The 18999-nt window shown below is 43.0% G+C and overlaps 1 protein-coding gene across 7 annotated transcripts in view; it reads left to right on the forward strand.

The window, feature by feature from the left end:
• Positions 1-13385: 13385 nt before the first annotated feature.
• cicb (capicua transcriptional repressor b) overlaps positions 13386-18999 on the forward strand; it is a 43814-nt gene continuing 38200 nt past the window's right edge. For 2 of the 7 annotated variants that reach the window (XM_076890088.1, XM_014410587.4), the window contains exon 1: positions 13387-14069. The gene's annotated coding sequence lies outside the window, so the exon portion shown is untranslated. Of the gene's footprint in view, positions 14070-18999 lie in introns of all 7 variants that reach the window. The other 5 variants (XM_014410585.4, XM_014410586.4, XM_004550886.6 and 2 more) reach the window with 4 other exon arrangements.

Raw genomic sequence — 18999 nt, forward strand, 5'->3', positions numbered from 1 at the left:
CTACAGCTTAGTTGTTCCCCCCTCCTTTGTCCTCCTGTTTCCCCTCCCTCTCCCCTCCAGAGAGGAGTTAAACAGTCTGATGGCGTGTGGGACAAAGGAGTTTTTAAGTCTGTTAGTTCTTGTCTTTGGGAGAAGCAACCTGTCACTGAACAGACTCTTCTGATTGTTTATGGCCGTGTGCAGGGATGCCTGGCATTGTCCATAATGTCCATCAGTTTCTTTAATGTCCTTTTCTCTGCCACTGTCACCAGAGTGTCCAGCTTCATGCCGACCACAGAGCTAGCCCTCCTGATCAGTTTCTCCAGCCTGGATGAGTCCTTCTTTGCTGTGCTGCTCCCCCAGCACACCACAGCATAGAAAAGTACTCCAGCAACCACCGACTGGTAAAACATCCTCAGGAGCTTCCTGCAGATGTTAAAAGACCTCAGCCTCCTGAGGAAGTACAGTCGGCTTTGGGCTTTTTTATACAGGTGCTCTGTGTTGACTGACATCCCATTCCTAATCCATATTGTTTAATTTGATGTCGACCCAACCTTTACAGCTAAAAGAGCTTCAGCTTTCCTGGAAAGGCTTTCCACAAAGTTTAGGTGCATTCTTCCAGAAGCACATTTGTGATGTCAGACACTGAGACGTGAAGTTCTGGCTCGCAGTCTGCGCTCTAATTCATCATGAAGGTGATCTGTCAGGCTGACGTCGGGACTTTGTGGAGGCCAGTCAAGTTCTTCCACACCAAATTTGCACATCCATGTCTTTATGAACCTTGCTTGGAACAGGAAGGGGCCAAGCTGTTCCCATAAAGTTGGGAACATGAAATTGTCCAAAATGTCTTGGTATACTGAAGCATTAAGAGTTTCCTTCACTGACACTAATGAGCCGAGCCTAACTCCTAAAAAACAACCCCACACCGTGATCCCTCCTCCGCCAAACCCTACACTTATAACAATGCAGTGCCGTTCCCCTGGCAACCATCCATCAGATTGCCAGATGGACAAGGGTGATTTGCCCCTCCAGAGAACATGTCTCCACTCCTCTAGAGTCGGGTGGCAGCGTGCTTTACACCACTGCATGTGACACTTTGCATTGCGTTTGGTGATCTGAGGCTTGGATGCACCTGCTCGCCGTGGAAACCTATTCCATGAAGCTGTCTCCACACTGTTCTTGAGCTAATCTGACAGTCACCTGAGGTTTTGAGCTCTGTAGCGATTGACTCTGCAGAAAGTCGGTGACCTCTGAGAACTATCAGCCTCAGCATCCGCTGACCCCACTGTGCTTTTACATAGCCTAACACTTTGTGGCAGACCAAGTAAAAAATAATTGGATGGCTGCATTTCAATCATGTCTAGATGGTTTAATTCTAAATCCACTGCGGTGGTGTCCAAATCCTTACGGAGCTAACTGTACATTCACACAAATTTCATACATGGGGTAAATTCACTCTCACATTCTTCTTTTAAAACAATGAATCTTCTTCATTGAATTTAACAGTTATAGAGGAAAAGTCCATCTTTGCCTTGACCTGGTCTCTGTTAGCTAAGTGGATGTAACAAACACACACACACGGCCGCTGTGCTGCAGAAGCTTCTCAGGTTAAACATTTAGCCGTCATTATGGAAGCACTTTGTCTGCGTGCTGCTGCCCATTCACCCACATAATGCTCTCGATCACCCGGGTACCTTTAACCATGACGTCAGCAGCTGCCTGGTCTTAAGCACACTTACGGGCAATTTTGTCTGTGGGGAGGAGGAAGACGAGGATAAGCTGTGGAAGTGATGGTGAGGAGTTGCTGCCCTTAAATGGCCTTCTTAGATTTTTAATGAGGTGGGCAATCAACAGCCCAAACACTTCCTAAACTTTAGTTTAAAAAAGCAAAAGAGAGTATAAAAGCCGTAAATTAGGTTACAGAACATGATTTTGTTGCACATTGGATGTTGTGGGTCAAAGCCTGAAGCTTGTTCCTGAAATCCACATTTAAATCTCTGCTGCAGACTATTTTGAAAGTCATTTTTATCTTTGGCATATTGTTTTTTTCATTAGGTGATCATGTGTTTTTCCTGATGAAAACCCAAACAACTCAGTTTTAACCTTAAATCTTTGTATTTCTTTGAAATAATAAAATCCATGGGGAAGTTAAGAAGTGCCTTTATCCCCCAATAATCTCTCTAAATCTGGATCAGCACCTCTCCGATGTCAGCAGGGGGACGTTTATTTGAAGGCGTTCAACTTTTTTTGTATTTTGCAGCAAAGGAACTGAATGAACAGCTGAAAATGCAGCTTTTATTAAACCTAAAGGAGGTTAAAACCTTATTTTAATCTAATGTTATGAGTAATTATTGTGTCATGATCCCAGGTTTTTGTTGAGTTTTGGGTGTTTCTGGTGACCTGAGTGTTTCTTCGTCTGTCGTGTCACTCCAGGAATTTGATTCTATTCATCTGGACTTAAAGCTTTCATTGGACGAAATGTTTTGTCACTCAAACCAAGTTACTTCTTTAGTCTCTACTCCAACGTCCAGATCAACAGAATCAACTTTGTGGGATTTCCTCACCTGGATAAATGAGGATCCATTAAGACATAAATGTCTCCTGTTCACTTTTAAAAGCCAGCCTCTCATTTTTCTCCAGTGTGGCCGTCCTCACCTATTGATCACTGATTTCTCCCTCCTGTGTCTCATGGTTCAAACCTCATGCATTTCTCAAATCGTCTGGTTGCGCTTCCTTATTTTCCCACCTGTTCTCCCAGCTCTCCTCCTTCTTTTTTTCCTTCTCCATGCTTCAGTCGAGTTAATGGACTTTATTTTTAATTCCCCTGTTGGATTATAAGATTCTCCTGACAGTTTAGTCTTGTGCGTTCTTTGTTCAAATTTATTTTAGTCAATAAAGCTCCTTTTTGTACTAAGAAGTGCAACATCCGGAAACTTGTAGCATGTTGGGAGATATCCAGGACCGCAGTGGCTGTGATGCGATCCCCTCACAGCACAGATTGCAATATAGAGCTGAATGAACTGAAAAGAAGGAATTACAGAAACTCAACAACATTTTTATTTTTTGTTTTAGTAGGACTAAAACCTCAGAGACCTTCTGTTCCTTTGACTCTTATGGTGAAGATGCAGCCTACAGAGCAACGCGAGCCCTGAGAGTGAACAGAAACCTCTCGTTCTGCTGTGTGAGGGCTCTTATTAGAGCTGCTGCTGTTATTGCACCAGTATCTTAAAAACTGTTTACACCTGTTGAATCGTGGGACTCTATAATTAAGTTCAATAAGGAAGATCAGTTCTCTTATACTCCTCTGCATGGGCTATTCTTGCCGCTCTATTTTCTTCATCACATCTGTTTTCCCACGCCGTCAGTCACGGCTCATGCACCGTACTTCTGTCCAACAGTCTACCTGCCTGCATTCTCTGAGGACCCATTCTTTAAATTTGTTGAGCTCATTCACAAAATTTTAATCAAGCATCATCCTCCACCAGCACCACCAGTGTTCAGACTATGGTGGGATCCCGTTGCCAGCACTAACCTCAATCTGCAGTTCTGCTCCATGATGTCACTTCTCCAGTTTCTTTGCAGATTTTTTTAATAAACGTCACCCTTGGTAATACAAGTATTTGGTTTGGACACCCTTTTGCCTTCAGAACTGCTTTATATCTCCATGGCATACCAAAACCAGACAACAGTTTTACAATCTTCTGCTGTCTGGTTTCGCTGATCCTGTGAGGATTGCAGCCTCAGCTTCTCGTACAGGAGGGGCACCCAGTGCTGCAGCAGACCATCTGCTTCCAGCTTCAATGTCCTGTCCATTCAGAGATGCTCTTCTGCAGCAGTCTGGGCATTCTCTTCTGAACTCTGATGTCAAGAAGTCATTTTGGTCCAGAAAACAGCTGCTCACAGGATGTTTGATCTTTTTCAGAGCAGTCTCTGTAAACATGGGTGATGGGGAAAAGCCCTCATTCTGTTTGAACTCAAGTAGGTCATCTTGGCCATGTCTACACATCTGCATACACTGAACTCTGAAATGTGATTGGCTGAGCAGATATTTGTGTGAACGTGCAGTTGAGGAGGCATACCTAATAAAGAGTCTGTGGTCGTACATTTAGCGCTGATGTTCATGTGTGTCAGATAAAGAAACCGCGCAAATGTCTTCTGATCTTTAGCTCGAGTGAAACGTTTCACAGCTTCTGGCTCTGAGTTATTCAGCGAACACAGACTTCGAGGAGGAAATCACTTCAGCTGAAGTGTTAATAGGATGTATTCAACCCGGGAGGGCGTGTCACATAGACGTTGCTTCACTTAAGGGTCATGAGCCGACTAAAAACAAGTGTTGCTTTAAAGGAGCAACTGCCACGCAAGCCTCACATAAGTATGTCAGTGTGTGACATGTGAGTTATGTAACCTTGGTGAGGGTCCCGGCAGGTGTGATTGTGCATGATCCCGGCCTCCATTGTCGACACACCAGCCATCCAGGTGCTCCATAGAGAGAGAGAGAACGAAAGAGAGAGACACCACAGGAACCAATGTGCTCGCTCACCTGTGCCACATCCCCCTGCCTTCGCTTCCTCTGAACGCCTGCTTTCGCGGAAACCTGTGCAGAGCCAGCTCCGTCCTCCGCATGTAACCGCAGCCCGTGCATTATGCACACGCTGCACAACAAGAAGCCTTTCTGAATGTGCACACGTGACCGTCGCATCCTCTGAGAGAGTTATGGTACGGTAACTAAACATACGAAGGCCTGCTAGTAAGTTCACCACATCCTCCACCGTACAGAGAAAAGCTGCACCGCACAGGAGTGAGGCACTTTCACAGTGACGATACACAGACATGTGTGAGCGCACATTGATGTGGTTTGTTTGAAGCTCTGGTGCTTCAATTTCCTTTTTCAGCTTCCTTTCCCGCCAGTACTTCTGTTTAACCTATTTGACCCCAAACGAGAAACCATTGTAAAGTTTCTCTTTGTGAGAGGAAAGAATGGACTTTGTAAAAAACAGACTTTAACCTTCACTTGTATTCGCCTCCAATACAGAGCAGCTCCACTGTGCTCTCTGTGTTTGGTCATTTCAGATTGAATGTCTCCCCCTGTTGTTGGGATACTTAAAATGCACATTATAAGAATTTCTGTTGATTTAATCCACGTTGTTTATTACTGTTGGTATATAACTATCAGGTGAACACATTCAAGAGATCAGTTTTTGCCTGGATTTGTCTGCTTTTTCTCTTTTCAGGCTTCTTTACCTTTCATAAATGATCTCAGTGAGCATGACACATCATTGTTATCCACTAAATCAACAAATATGCCTACATTTTTGATTATTTAAGCACACCTGTGATTCTTTTCTTTCTCAGCCATTCTGTTGTAGACTGTCTGCGGTGCTCGGGATCATCGTCCTTCTTGTTACGCCCCTCTTAAAACGTTATGTTGTGGCTTTTAAGACAGGTCGTCAGATGCTGTGTGACCAAATTGTGGCCAAGATTTAGCTGTTAAGAGAGATTTGACTCTAGAGTATTTGACATACAGAGGAGCTCATGGTCAACTTGGTGACAGCAAGGCGCCCAGGATCTGCGACTGCAAATCAAGCCCAGACCGCCACCCCTCCGCCGCCGTGCTTCACAGTTGGTATGAAGTGTTCGTGGTGATATGCAGTGTTTGACTTTATCCAAACGCGGCTTTGTACATTATGACCAAACATCTTCTCATCTGGACGTTGTTCCAGAAGTCTTGCGTTTTATGCAAATGCAACTTTGCAAACCTAAGCTGTTGTAACTCTTCCAAACAAGCCATACATTAACACTAATTTATTTTGTTTAATGCCCTATAAAGTACATTTCTTAATTGTTTGAGTTATGTGCAAACAAACAGACCGAATCAAACTAATCACATAACCTCTTTAATTGAGGTAACAAGATGGCAGTTAATGCTGAGATTGTTGTTGGCGTACTGAATGTGCACAGCTGGTCTCGTCTTCCTCACCTTTTCTCTAATGCAGGGAGGAATCTGTGTGTCCAAGGACACCTCTCCATGAGACTCCTGTCTTCAGCTCCGGGGCATGACGTGAGCCCTGAGTAACAGCTGAGCGGTGTAACGTTACCATGAACAAGAATGCGGAGAGCACAAAGGCCTACTGTTCACCATACTGCAGCCCGTATGGATGCCGACCTTGTCAGACTTTAAAGACACTCTGATACGCTTTCTGTGTCTTTTGCAGCCACTTTGAGGGGTCATGGTGCAAATCGCTTCAGCATACAGTGGCCGTTTGAACTACTGCATTAACCTATACATAAGAGAGACTGTTATACGTTTCCTTTATCTCAAGCTGGTTTTATCTGTGGGTTTAATGCCACTGTGAACTGCCATGACCTCCCTAAATCCCTAACCTGACAGAGTCTGAGTGCACCGTTTATCAGATATTATTAGACATCGTGAGCTGCCTCCTTCTTTAAGCTACAGGAACAAACCTGCCCTCTCCTGACACTCGGCACACAAAAAGCATTGCCATCCCTTCAGTAACAGACTCCCTCCCTCGAGGCCCGAAGTGAAGGGTGCTCAAATTTGTTGTACAAATCTATTCAAAGACACTGGGCCCCTTATGTAAGAATGCTTTAGCAAAACCAGGAACATTAGAAGAGAGAGAGAAACATGGATCTGAAGGAAATCTGGGAGATGCCTGCAGCAGCAAAGATCATGTTAGAGTAAAACATCCAGAGGGAGAAAATGTTTTTATATCCATGCAATAACCGAGAAACAGTTTGTGTGTTTGCTGATAGTTGTGGAGCTGCTTGAAAAGTTGCATTTGAATGTACCTGCTCTGTTTTTCCTCCTCTTTCTTTATAGCTAGCTGGATGCTGAAGTGTGCAACCGCAACTTTCCATCTGCATTATGAAGCATCACAGGGATGAGAAAAAAAACAATGTAATGAGGGTATGAGTGGCTGTGGGATGTCATTATTTTCTTATTATTGAGCAGGTTTCTCCATGCGGTCACTGTAGGACATGACAAATGAACTAATTTGACATTAATGGCCAGCACACTCGGCTCACTTTAACCCCTGAGTGTTAGTTATCTGCAGCAATATGAACAGTGCAAATAAACTATTAAAAGTGTCTAAATAACACTGTAAATCAATAGGAGAAACACAACGGTATGGCAATAAGACATTTATCTGTTATTGGAAAGAAGACTTGCACACAGTTTGATTTTCTCTGTGGTCACTTGTAGTTGCAGAAATGAACAAGTGGTGCTCGAGACAGATTTTATCAATACCAAGGACCAACCAATTAGTCTTGGTAGAACTCAACCAACAATGTTGCCGGAAGGACAAATAACGAAGAACAAGCATTATAAGAACAAGCTACGACTCGCCCATTTCTAACATGTCATCAGAAAGAAAGAGTAGTTAAAAAAAGGACATCATGACTGGAGGAACTGAAGGACCGCCAGCAATGAGTTGGTTGTACACCATTATAAGAATAAGAAGAACTCTGGCCGTACTTATCAATTCACACAGGATCAATCTTCCAGTTTAATGTTTATCCACCAAGTTGCTATGGTCCAGGAACAAACCCTAACTAATAATAACAGCCTTAAACCATATTTTTGACAGAATTTTGGCTAACATAATTATATGAAATTTTCTCCCGGTCCTCCAAATACTTAATGTGATATTTTTATATGTGGACCCCCCCTTTCATCAAAGTTGTCTTTTTCAGTTGTCTTCCTGACTTTAGTGAATCATTCACATTAATTATTTGACGTGGAAACTTGTCTGCATGAATTTATGTTATGGTGTGGCTACTGTTCACAATATTAGCCTTCTCAGGTTAGCATTGCTAACATGCAAGAAAGCACCTAAAACAAAATGGAGCTTAGAGGACAGGCAAGTCAGCAGTTCCCCAGGTAGGTGCGAACCAGAGTGGGCAGCATCAATTTAAGAAAGTAAGTAAAGGGCCACACATTGAATTAAAACATGTTTGCAGGTTAATTTGAAAAAAGAAATCCACCTAGCTGCTTTATCAGCATCTAAATTAGCTTACATCCTGCCTTTAGCTGACATTTTAGCTAAATGTATCAGCTAAATGCTAATTTTTGGGGGGTCATGACAGTGCTAGAGGAAAGTTAACTGACTGTTAAGTTAATGAAAAAGTTGCAGGTCATCAATCAAGTTTATTAAAGTTAACTAAAAACGAAATTAAAAAGTAAAACTATGTGTGTACAAGAGAGTTTGGCTGTATGGAAGCTCATTTCTGCCACTGAAAATAATATTTTGAAATGTTTTAAATATTTTTTTTAAATAATAAAATATATATCCAGGGGCACTGGAGCCTATCCCAGCTGTCATAGGGTGAGAGGCCGGGCACACCCTGGACAGGTGGCCAGTCTGTAGCAGGGCCATAATAATATATATATATACATTTTTAATTGCTATAATTGAAAATTCAGTCCATAAATAAGTTGTTTGGCGATAATAACCCAAAATTTCTACTTAGCTCTTCCCAGCTGATTTGTTTTGATGTGTTTTTAGTGGTGGAGACCATCTTCCATGCTTTTGTGTTAGGTGAATTTATTAAAGATGTATGAAAATCTTTCCTCATTGATGTAGCACTAAGTGATTTACTGTGGGTCAGACTGTGTTTTCAGCTAACCTGACAGCATCTATACTTTTAAATGTTTTTCAGACAATGAACTTCTGTAAGACTGCCGTAGCCCTAATAAACCCACACAATTAAAATTACCAGTCTAAACCTAGCTTAGCTAAATGGATTGGTTCTAATATAGCACTCTTCTACTTGAGCACTCAAAGCACTTTATGCTATGAGCCTCATTTACACTCATACAAGCACTTTTATCTATCCCTAAGTGCTTATATGTAACATTCACACATGAATGCCACAGGAACAATTTGGGGTTCACTATCTTGCCCAATGACACTTCGGCATACAGACTGGAGCAGCTGGACTGAACCACCAACCATTTTATTTAGTAGATGATCAGCTCTACCTTCTGACCTACGCTCGACACCCTCTGACTTTCTTTAAATTCTCTATAGAGTTTGTCTTTTGGATTTGTACTTTGTACGTCTACATTTTTAGTGAGTTCTTGTAGAATTGTTACCTTTGGCAATTTCTTTAGTTCTCTCTGGTATACATTTTGTTTCCACATCATTTTCCCTCTGATCTTATTCTCGTGTTTCTGCTTTGATGTTGTTTATTTGCTATTTTACTTTGGTGGTGCAACATGTCTTGTGCCATGTGTTAAGCGTTATGTCCTCTTCATTGTTTGATTGTCTTCACCTGTCCGTCGTCACCCAGCTGTCTCACATCATTGTGTGTTTGTATACAGATCAAATAAAAAACAGTTGCACTCAAATAGACTAGCTTTGCATGATTCATAGTTCAAAATAATCCATATTTAGACTTGTGGCAGCCCTTTGCTTCATCCTCAGTCTGAAAGAAGCTGCTTCAATTTCTCGCTCGTTAAGTCTGTGTTCAGTTTGAGACAACTTTTTGTGATTGGACGAGCCTCACTAACAAAAGGTTTTAACCTTAGGTGGATTGGGTGGAACTGTCTTCCTGAGATGACCATAAAAGCATTTTATACTCTGGGCTGATCACACAGAGCCAAGAGTATGAAAATCCTTGAAGCCATGCCGCTAACATGGCTAATAATGCTAAACTTTGCTATCGTGGCTCAGCCTGTGTTGTTGTAAAGACTCCATCCTCATGCTGGGATTGTCTGACTGTCAGTTGAAGCCATAACTTCATAGTAGAATAAATCCAAACTTAGTTTTACTGAATAATAATATCAGAGTTTTATTGTTATTTTTTATTGCAGCCTGCTGTCCTCATGACTGCAGAGCTGCTGGTTTGAGAGGCTTTTAACCTTTTAAATTTCTATCTTTATCTCCTGTCCTGAGTTTGATGGGGCAGGAATGTGTGGGTGAAAGGTCAAGGTGAGGGTCACAGGTCAGAGGTTATGCTAATGTGAGTGTCTTGCTTTTAAACCCTGAGGCGAGAGATTTGTGCGATGTGATTCTGACTATGTGTTTGGTGTTGTTTAACACACAACATGGGAAGAGTTAACCATAAACTAGTTACTGTTTTGGACCAAATATTTTAGAAATACAACTTGTATACTAAGTTGTTGCTCTCTAGTAAAGTTTTCCACTTAATGTTCCTTCTTTCTTCCCTCTCAGTGTTTCCCCTGCTGTTGTCTGACAGCAGAGCCCAGCAGGAGAGGAGGGTCTGTGGTGTTTGACTGACAGCCAAGTGATGAGCACACAGGGAGAGGGTTAAGGGTGAGGGGTCAGAGGTCAGGGTCCTATGGAGAAGAGTTCAACACAAGGGGGACTTGCTAACAAGGTACAATTGCATGAGGGAAAAAGACGTGAAAAGCACCCTGAAAACAAAACAAGGGGATATCAGGGCGACGGAGCCACTGTGACAGCAAATTCTGGCCCACTCTTTTTTACAGTTCATTCTGGATTGAGATTCTGCTGTATTTGGGATCATTGTCCTGTTGCATGACACAGCCTTGGCCAAACTTTAGGAGTTCATGGTCGACTCAGTGACTGAGTGAAGTTAAAAGGCTGAGTACATATTGCAAGTACTTTAACAACCAAGCGAAGAAGACCATGGCATGTGGTTAACAGTTCTGCAATGAACTAGTCAGTGACCTTTAATTCAGAAGCTTTATAAAAGAAGGGTTGAATTAACTGCCGTTACAGACATTTTTATATATATTCTCCATTTTTTTAGACTTTGCCTCAATGTAAAATGCACTCTAGTGGCGTACAGAACATGTAAAGTCAGAGAGCTCGCCACAAAACAAAGCAGACAGGAACAACACGAGAGGAGGGTTGGAGATGAAGGTGGAGGTGATGCAGAGTGCAGAAACTCTGCATTTGAATGAGAGTTAACAGGTGGTAAAGGGTGTCAGCTTAGCCATCAGCAGATGTGAATTGAGTTGGTCTGACTTTGTGGCCTGCTCGATCCATTACCACTTCCACAGGGTCACTCCAGGCAAACTGTATGCAACACTGGAGATGTGCCCCTCAGAAGCTTTATATGTCAAAGATGAACCTCTGAACATCATTGCTTTTTTAATCAGTGGCGCGTCGAAGGGCATCAGTAGTCCAGGTCAGCATGTAGACATCTGCAGTGCTTTGGAAAAAAAAAAAAACGTTCTGCCTTTGTGTTATTGGACGGCACAGCTAGCTTAAAAGCTCATGTGTTTCCAATCTGTGCTGCCCTCATCTTATTTACTTTACCTTCCTCTCTATTAATTCATATACAGTGCTTTTTCCTGGCTCAGAATGGGCTTTGGGGTGGATGAATGACCACACTTTCACCCTCCTCTTTTTATTGACTTGATAAAAGGCTTTGACAAGGCCACGGTAGTCAATATCATCAGCTTTCATTTTTATCCTAAGTTCTTGGTGTTTCCAAAGCTGGTGATTTTACTTTAAGCGCTGGTCTAAAGCTTTTCTGGGGAATCCAAAACAAACCAGGAAAAACTCCTGATGTAAGATTATAAAATAGTACTTTACATGCTCCTTAGTATGAAACAGCGTACCCTCTATCTACAGCTTGAAAATGTCTGAAGTCATTTAAAAAGAGTGTCTCTGATCATTTTCCTTACATTGAGTGAATTTATAAAAGCTTATGTGAGTACAGTTTTATATGATGTGTATTTATGTAGATAATTCATACTTTTTATTATAATTATATAAGCTATAATAAGCTGTGTGAAGCTCTTCCATCTTTACTGGTTATCAGCTGCAGGTCTGGCTGCCAAACATCCCCTGGGAGAGTGGACAGAAATACATAATGAGAGTAAAAAAAATAATAAAAGTATAAAAAATATACACATATAAAAGTTGCAAAGGAGAAGCTTTGTCATTTGATCGATTTCTTAGTGTGGAGGTCGGTGGCTTTCTGCCTTATGAGGCTTATGAGTCATTTACATGACTCATAACTTCCAGAGTGTTGTTTACTTGGTTCATTGGATTGTTTAGAGATGAGGAAAATTAAGACAGTATTTGATACTCATTTGGAAAGTGGGAGGACAAAAATGGAAGTCACGTGGGGCCTGCAGCACCAATTTGGGAAAGAAGATAATAGTAATTGTGAATTGTGCCATCACTTGCAGTGTTAAACTATCGCCACTAGATGTCAGTCTGAACCAACATTTAAACTATCTCTACCCTTCCTTCAGTCTTTCTTCTTACACACACGCGCACGAATGCACACTAGTCATACTCATACAAAGCATATAGCTCCCCTCAGCCAATCAGCGCTTTCTTCTGTTTTTAGGTCTACACATTTCCACTCATTGCCGAGCTGGCGTGTGGACCCGCTCTCACCAGCAGGGGGCGCCGCCCCCGTGAGCTCGCACGGGCTGTCTGCCTCAGCGTGAGTCTGGTCTTTACTACACACACACATAAACACACACACACACACACAGAGCAGAGGATTATGTAATGTTTACTATTATGCCACTGTATCTTTTGTAAAGCAGCCGCATTTGCCTTCCTCTGTGCGAAGGTCAAAGGTCACAGAGAATGTGCCATGCTTCAAAGTGATGGCACGTGCTATCATCTCAAACATCTTTCAGTGCTCGGTGCACAGGTTCATCTCCACCACCAGCATCACTATCACCATTACCACCACCACCACTGCCTGCAAAGTTGCAAACACGGGGTTAGCCGAGTTTACGCCAGTCCACGCCCCCACAGTCCAGCTGGTGGCAACACTCGTGATGACTTCACCGCCGCGCGCGACCATTGGCCCCGAGACGCCGCGCACCTGTCCAATAGACTGCCGGTGAAGTGACGTCAGCCTGTACTAGTCCCGTTCACTTTAACAGTAGTGGGCAGGGCGGAGAGGGTGCCGACGTCAGAAGCCGCGCTGTGATTGGCTGAGGGCGCTGAAAGTGAGCGTCTGTTGCTGAGAGAAAAAGGGAGAGCGGTTTGCGTCGGCTGCGCCACACAAACATCTGAGCAGCTCCTAAACTAACTTTCTGAAAACAGCGCACTGGTTTTCTGTGCTCCTTCGTTTTCACTCTTTGTGAGCAGCGATGACATAATAATGATAATTAGAGGCGAAAAAACACATTTTCGATGTGGGACCAACAGCGAGAGTAAAGCCGCGCTGAGGCGCTACTTTCCCGCTGCATCACACTGTTTGTGGATGAGCACAAACAGTTGATGCATTATCACCGTCTGCTCGGGGATGGCACTTGTGCTGTCAATTATGGTAAACATACTCCTTTTCAGAAGGGGAGGGGGCATTTGTGCCTTTCTATTGGCTCTGGGTCATTTGATCCCTCCTCTCGGCCCGCCCACATGCTGTTCCTATGGTTCCCAATCCTCTTATTGGATACTGTAAAGTTTGGGACAGGACACCGGTCTAGCTCAGCATCCACTTCACTATTCGCTAGTCCCCCCAGTCCGTCAAGTGGACTTTGACAGGCCGCCACACCCACTGATCTCTGGCGCCGATGCTGACTGGCTACTGTACATGTCAACGACCTCTCATTGGTCGGCTTGCCCAGCTGTTAGTGGTTCATTCACCATTTTGTGACTGTAGTGGGAAAGAAGAGCGATAGTTTTTTATATCCTTGTTTGAGTTTCTGTGGGGGAAAGACATGTTTTGCGGAGGAAAAGTAAAGAGTGAGTCCGGCCCGCACAGCCACCACAGCCGACAGCCGAGGGATGTTACCATGAGTTACGCGAGCCTCCTCATCGGCAAAATAAGACCATAAATCTTTCTCTGGCCAGTGGTGAAAAGCTCTGTTTGGGTGAGTTGAAACTAAGTTGGCACACGGCAGTGAAGCTAAACTGACTTAAATTTTCCATTTTCAGGAGCTGCGAGTTACCACGACGCGAGAGCCAACTGCCAACGGTCGGTCGTTCGGTTGTTCCGCTACCGTGTGAAGAAATGGAGTGACAACGCGAGGAAGTATCGAGAGAAAGGGGAGGGGTGTGGGGGGTGTAACAGCCTAAAAACTTTCTGAAATGTTTTTACCGCAGTCCCACGGACACCCACGGAACATTTCAGCTCCGTTTCAGCTCCGTTAAAACGGCGAGGTTAGTGTGGAGTACTTTTTCCTTGACCTTAGTTTACGAGTTTTGCGTGGAGCAGCGCTAGCGTAGTAAAAAAAGAGAGAGAGAGAGAGCGAGAAAGAAAAACAACCGACCTATTTGCGGCACTGCAGCCCAAATGTTTACTAACAGGCTCGCTCGGTGTTAAAAAAGCGCACTTTAGGAGGAAACGGATAACACCTACAGAGCGAATTGCACCCAGTTTTCCTGCGCTCTGACTCACGGTGTCATTATTTGGGTGCTGTATCCGCTACCGTTTGCGTACTACCACTACTACAACCACCACTACTACTAACGTTACTGAGCTGCTTACTAGAGCGAAACACCAAGACGAAGAAGATTCTGCTTCATTTATTTTTTCCCAAGTTTTTTTTTTAAATTAGAGTGACTGGCACCATTAAAAGGAAGCCTCCCCCGGAGTGGATACGTGCACTCCAGGCGTTGTAGTGAGTATTTGCATGCCAAGAATCGCTGTATAAGGAAGACTTGGGACCGTCTATAAGGGGACAATAAAGCGTCACTTGAAACCGGTTGTTTGTGTTTGTTACCGAGGACCGTGCAGCACGACAGACCGCCTGACTGTCTCGAGTCATAATACTCCTTTGACATTGTGTAGTACTCTCAGAGATCAGCTAAAAAAAAAGATGCACACCGTGTTTTCTCGTCTCTTCCATCGCCAACACTACACTTTTTTCTTTTTTTGCACAGCAATCCTGCAATCAGTGTCGATGCAACCTTGACATCTCTGACTAGGCAGTTTTTAACAGTTGTGTCATGTTTGTCTTTAGGTATTTTTTCAGTGGCAGGAATTGTGTTTACATTTTAGGTTCAGATTTCCTCTTTTTTTTATTTATTAATTGTTGCACTTGTGTGGCCCTGGTGCTGTATAGCTTGTTGAGCTGTTGGCCATTGATATGGCATTGGCAGTTCTGCCATTTGGTCCCAAACAGGACCAGTCGCCTGTGATCTATGCTCCAACCTTCCTTGCTGATCAATACGAGCCAGGATGCACAAATTTCAGCTCTCGTTGTTTCTTCTTTATTAGTCAGATATGTCATCCGCTAAACAGCTGCCGGTATTCATGCTACCTCACAATGGATGCGTCTGTATATAACGCACACACACACACACTTAAAATACCCTAACAACATATTTTTCTTTCTGTGTCAGTTGTCTGTTAAATCACTTCCCACACACTCATGAGCTCACAAACCACAGCATGAGTGTGCATAGCAGCAGAGAGATTTATCTTCTTTTCTTTTTTTAATGTATTTTTTTTGGTGCTGTTTCATGTGAGACTGTGTTCTCCCCGGTGACCCAGTTAAGGGCAAAGGCTCCCTAACACGCTGAAGTGTACGAGGGCCACGGCACACTTCAGTATCATCATCACACGTTCCTCCTTCTCCCGCGTATGTCCCCGTCACTGCAGCCCCTGCGCCCGTACAGACACCCATAAAATGCTTTGAGGAGAGGGATGAGCTGCAGTGTGTGTATGTGTGTGTGTGTGTGTGTGTGCGCACGCGCCTGCTAACTACGTACACTCATACTGACATACGGTGCAAATGCAGTGCTGAACAAGGTGGACTCAACCTGAAGACCGCTGTATAAACTCTGACATTAGTGTAGTGTAAGTAGCTCTAATGCCACATGTCACATACACACACGTTTTGTGCCACGTTGTGTTGGGGCATAGGCTAAATTCTCTACGACTGACCGAAATAAACTGGCATCAAGGCAGCTGTTTATTAGGATTTTATATTCCAGTAATAAACACTGTACAACTCATTTTATTTTGTAGTGTTGACACTGAGATGATGTCGACAAATGCCTTGTGTGTGTGTGTGTGCGTGTGAAATGGGTTCTTGGTAGCACCTATGTTTAAACTGTTCACTAAATTTTCTCTTTGCAAAAAAAAGTGAAGAATTTTCATCTCCAAATTCATTTCGTAAAAGCCTATTTATCCTTATTGTTGTTGTTTTTTCCCCCCCTCCTGCATACGTCAGTGTGGACAAGTGCTTGTACGACACAATGACTGTGTGACAATATATATAGGTCCAAGGGAGATTTTAACAGGGTATGCATGACTGCACGATGAATTCCTGAGAGAGCATTTAATGTGTGTGTGTAAAGTTTGGAGGAGGAGGAGGGGTGCATTATGGGCTCCTGTGTGTTTATTGGGAGAAACAGCAGCTTTTTGCAGTTTAAAGAGGAGTCCAGTCCAGCGCCGTGGAGACGCTGATTATCTGTCTGTTCAAGATTTACAGCAGCTTTAGATCAGACCAGCACATATTCTGCTATTAACCTGCTCTAACGCTGGAAGGTGGAGACCTCTTGAATTACCTAAATTATGACCGAGCTTCTCTCTCCGCTTCACCCAGATTCAGCATTATATTTTGTAGTCCTAATTTTTTGATTAACAATTCATGTTGAAAAGCAACACCCAGGAGGGGATGTTCTGAGTTTCTGGACATGTTTTTTTGGTATTGTGATAGTCTCTAGTAAACAATAAGAGTTAAAGGTCTGCCGTTATTTTCAGGTTAGGGGGTGCACGGCTGAGCGCGCAGTGTGTATGGTGCTTTTGATCTTTCAGCAAGGGATTAGGACATGTGAAACGTTCTTTTTCATTTATTTATGTGGTAACACAGGAATTATAGATGCGTCGTGCATAAATGTATATATTCTTTTTACAAATAAAATCATAGTTCAACATATCTGTGGTGTCTTTAGCAACATTTTTGTGTCATCTGGACATTTCAAATAAGATTTTGTGGAGTACAAGCATGCTTGAAGAATTTAACCCAATGATAAATAAATACACCCGTTGCAAACTTGCACCAAATATCTAACTCTTATGTCCCACGCTGAAACTCCTCTTCACTGCACATAATCTGCTCAGCTGTAGAGTCCCTTAAAAGTTACAGAATGTGAATACACACACATGCTTGCCACTGTCTTATCAGCCAAAGCCTAAAGCATTTTGGAGGGCCATTAGCATGACCAAACGCATTTTTCTGAGCTAAGATCAGATCCTCTCGAGTCATTTACCCAACTAGTCAGTCAGCCATTTGGCCCTCAGTCCTTCCTGTCTTTTCCAGTACTCCAGAGTATCTGTACTGGACCAGCATTCCCAGTCTAGGCATCCGTGTCTAGTCTAATAAAGGGCAAACTTGGCCTGGGAAGGAACATTCCAGCAGTCTGAGATTTTTTCTTTTTCTGGGATGAATGTTTTTTTAAATGAAAAATTTAAAACGACAAAGAGCTTTTTAGTAATTAGGGAGTGAGTAATGTATGTTTGCTTATACCGCCTTTTTATTAGGTTTTGTTTCTGGTGTGTAGTGCACAGTATTTTTGATAAATAAGGTGCATTAATTTCCCTTTGAAGCTGTCAAAGATCGGGATACGTTTACTCTGAAAACATCGAAGAAGTCTGGAAACATTTAATTTAAGCATAAAATAAACAGTGCTCGACTTCTTTTACATACACTTAGGAAGAGTTTTGTAGTTGATGGTAAATACAGTATGCAAAGATATAAATAGAGTGATATACTCAATCTGCATCTGCAGGAAGCCTCGCAGTTACAGTCCATGTGTTAACCTTCACACGTGGCACCCTTGCAGTGAAATAACCAACGTCAGTATCAGCATTTACAGAGGAAATTATGAAGATGTGATTATTTCACTTCTGTCCATCGATATGCAACATAATTACGAGAATGTGGAGTAAATGGAAATTAAAGCCTGTTTGTACAATAAATAATGTTTTGTGTTGAGGGCAGAGGTCCAAATGCAGAGTCAGTGATGAGTGTGTGAAAGACTCAAGTTGTTTATTAGTCATTCAGGAAGAGATGCTTTTCTGCGCTGCAGGAAGTGGAACTGGTGTGTGTCATATTGGGTGTTGTTTTGGCAAACAGATAGTTAACAACAAAGGTCACCTTATTTGTGTGTGTGTGTGTGTGTGTGAGAGAGAGAGAGAGAGAGAGAGAGTAACAAACTTTTCCAGCATCTAGCACAGGAAGCCTGAATGTGTATGTGTAAGTTTGTATCTATTTGTGTGAATTCAGGCATTTGGTCATGTTTGTGAGCTGCTGAGCTTGATCGAGAGGAGCACATATACGCACGTCTGCGTACGAGTGTGTGTGAGACTGTTTGTGCGTGCCATTGTATTTAGCCTGTAATCTTGCATCAGTGAGTGTGCCTGATCCTGTGCCAGCCTTTTAATTTCTCTCATTTTGGGCATATCTTGCCATGGCAGATTATTCCAATTAAATTGTCTTTTTGTACAAATGTGTGTGTGTGTGTGTGTGTGTGTGTGTGTGTGTGTGTGTGTGTGTGTGTGTGTGTGTGTGTGTGACATTGACAAAAGACGACTGTGAAAGACTGAGACATCGAGAAAGGGGGAGAGGGGAGAGAAAAAGAGAGGGGGGGCCAGCGAGTGCTAGAATGACAGTGGAAATTCCCAGTGACTATACAAGAACGGCCTATCTGAGCAAACATCCTAAGAGCCACATGCTCCAGCCTCTTTCTCTCTTTCATGTTGTTGGGTGACCTCACGCAGGCCACTGCCAGGCTTCTAGCTCCCGATGAAAGTCAGGAAAAATAAATGCTCGTTCCCAAGTTGATCACATGGCATCAAGTCTGTAACACTTGTCGTGAGAAAGCGGCCCCGTCGCACGTCGAAGTAGCTGAAGCGAGTATAGCAGAGATCTGTGTGCGACTCGAGTGCATTTATGTGTGCATTTAAAATTGACGAGATGAAGGCCTCATTGAAGACTTGTTCCTTCTTTTTTCTTTCTTTCTTTCTTTGCTGACCTTTTCTTTTAAATCACGCTCACTCAGACCTAACCAGAGTAAACATAGCTCTCAGACATGCTTGACCAGGATTACCTAGGCAGCGATCGCTCATAATCATCACAGT

The sequence above is a fragment of the Maylandia zebra genome, linkage group LG11 (genome assembly GCF_041146795.1).
Source record: "Maylandia zebra isolate NMK-2024a linkage group LG11, Mzebra_GT3a, whole genome shotgun sequence".
Taxonomy (NCBI): Eukaryota; Metazoa; Chordata; class Actinopteri; order Cichliformes; family Cichlidae; genus Maylandia; species Maylandia zebra.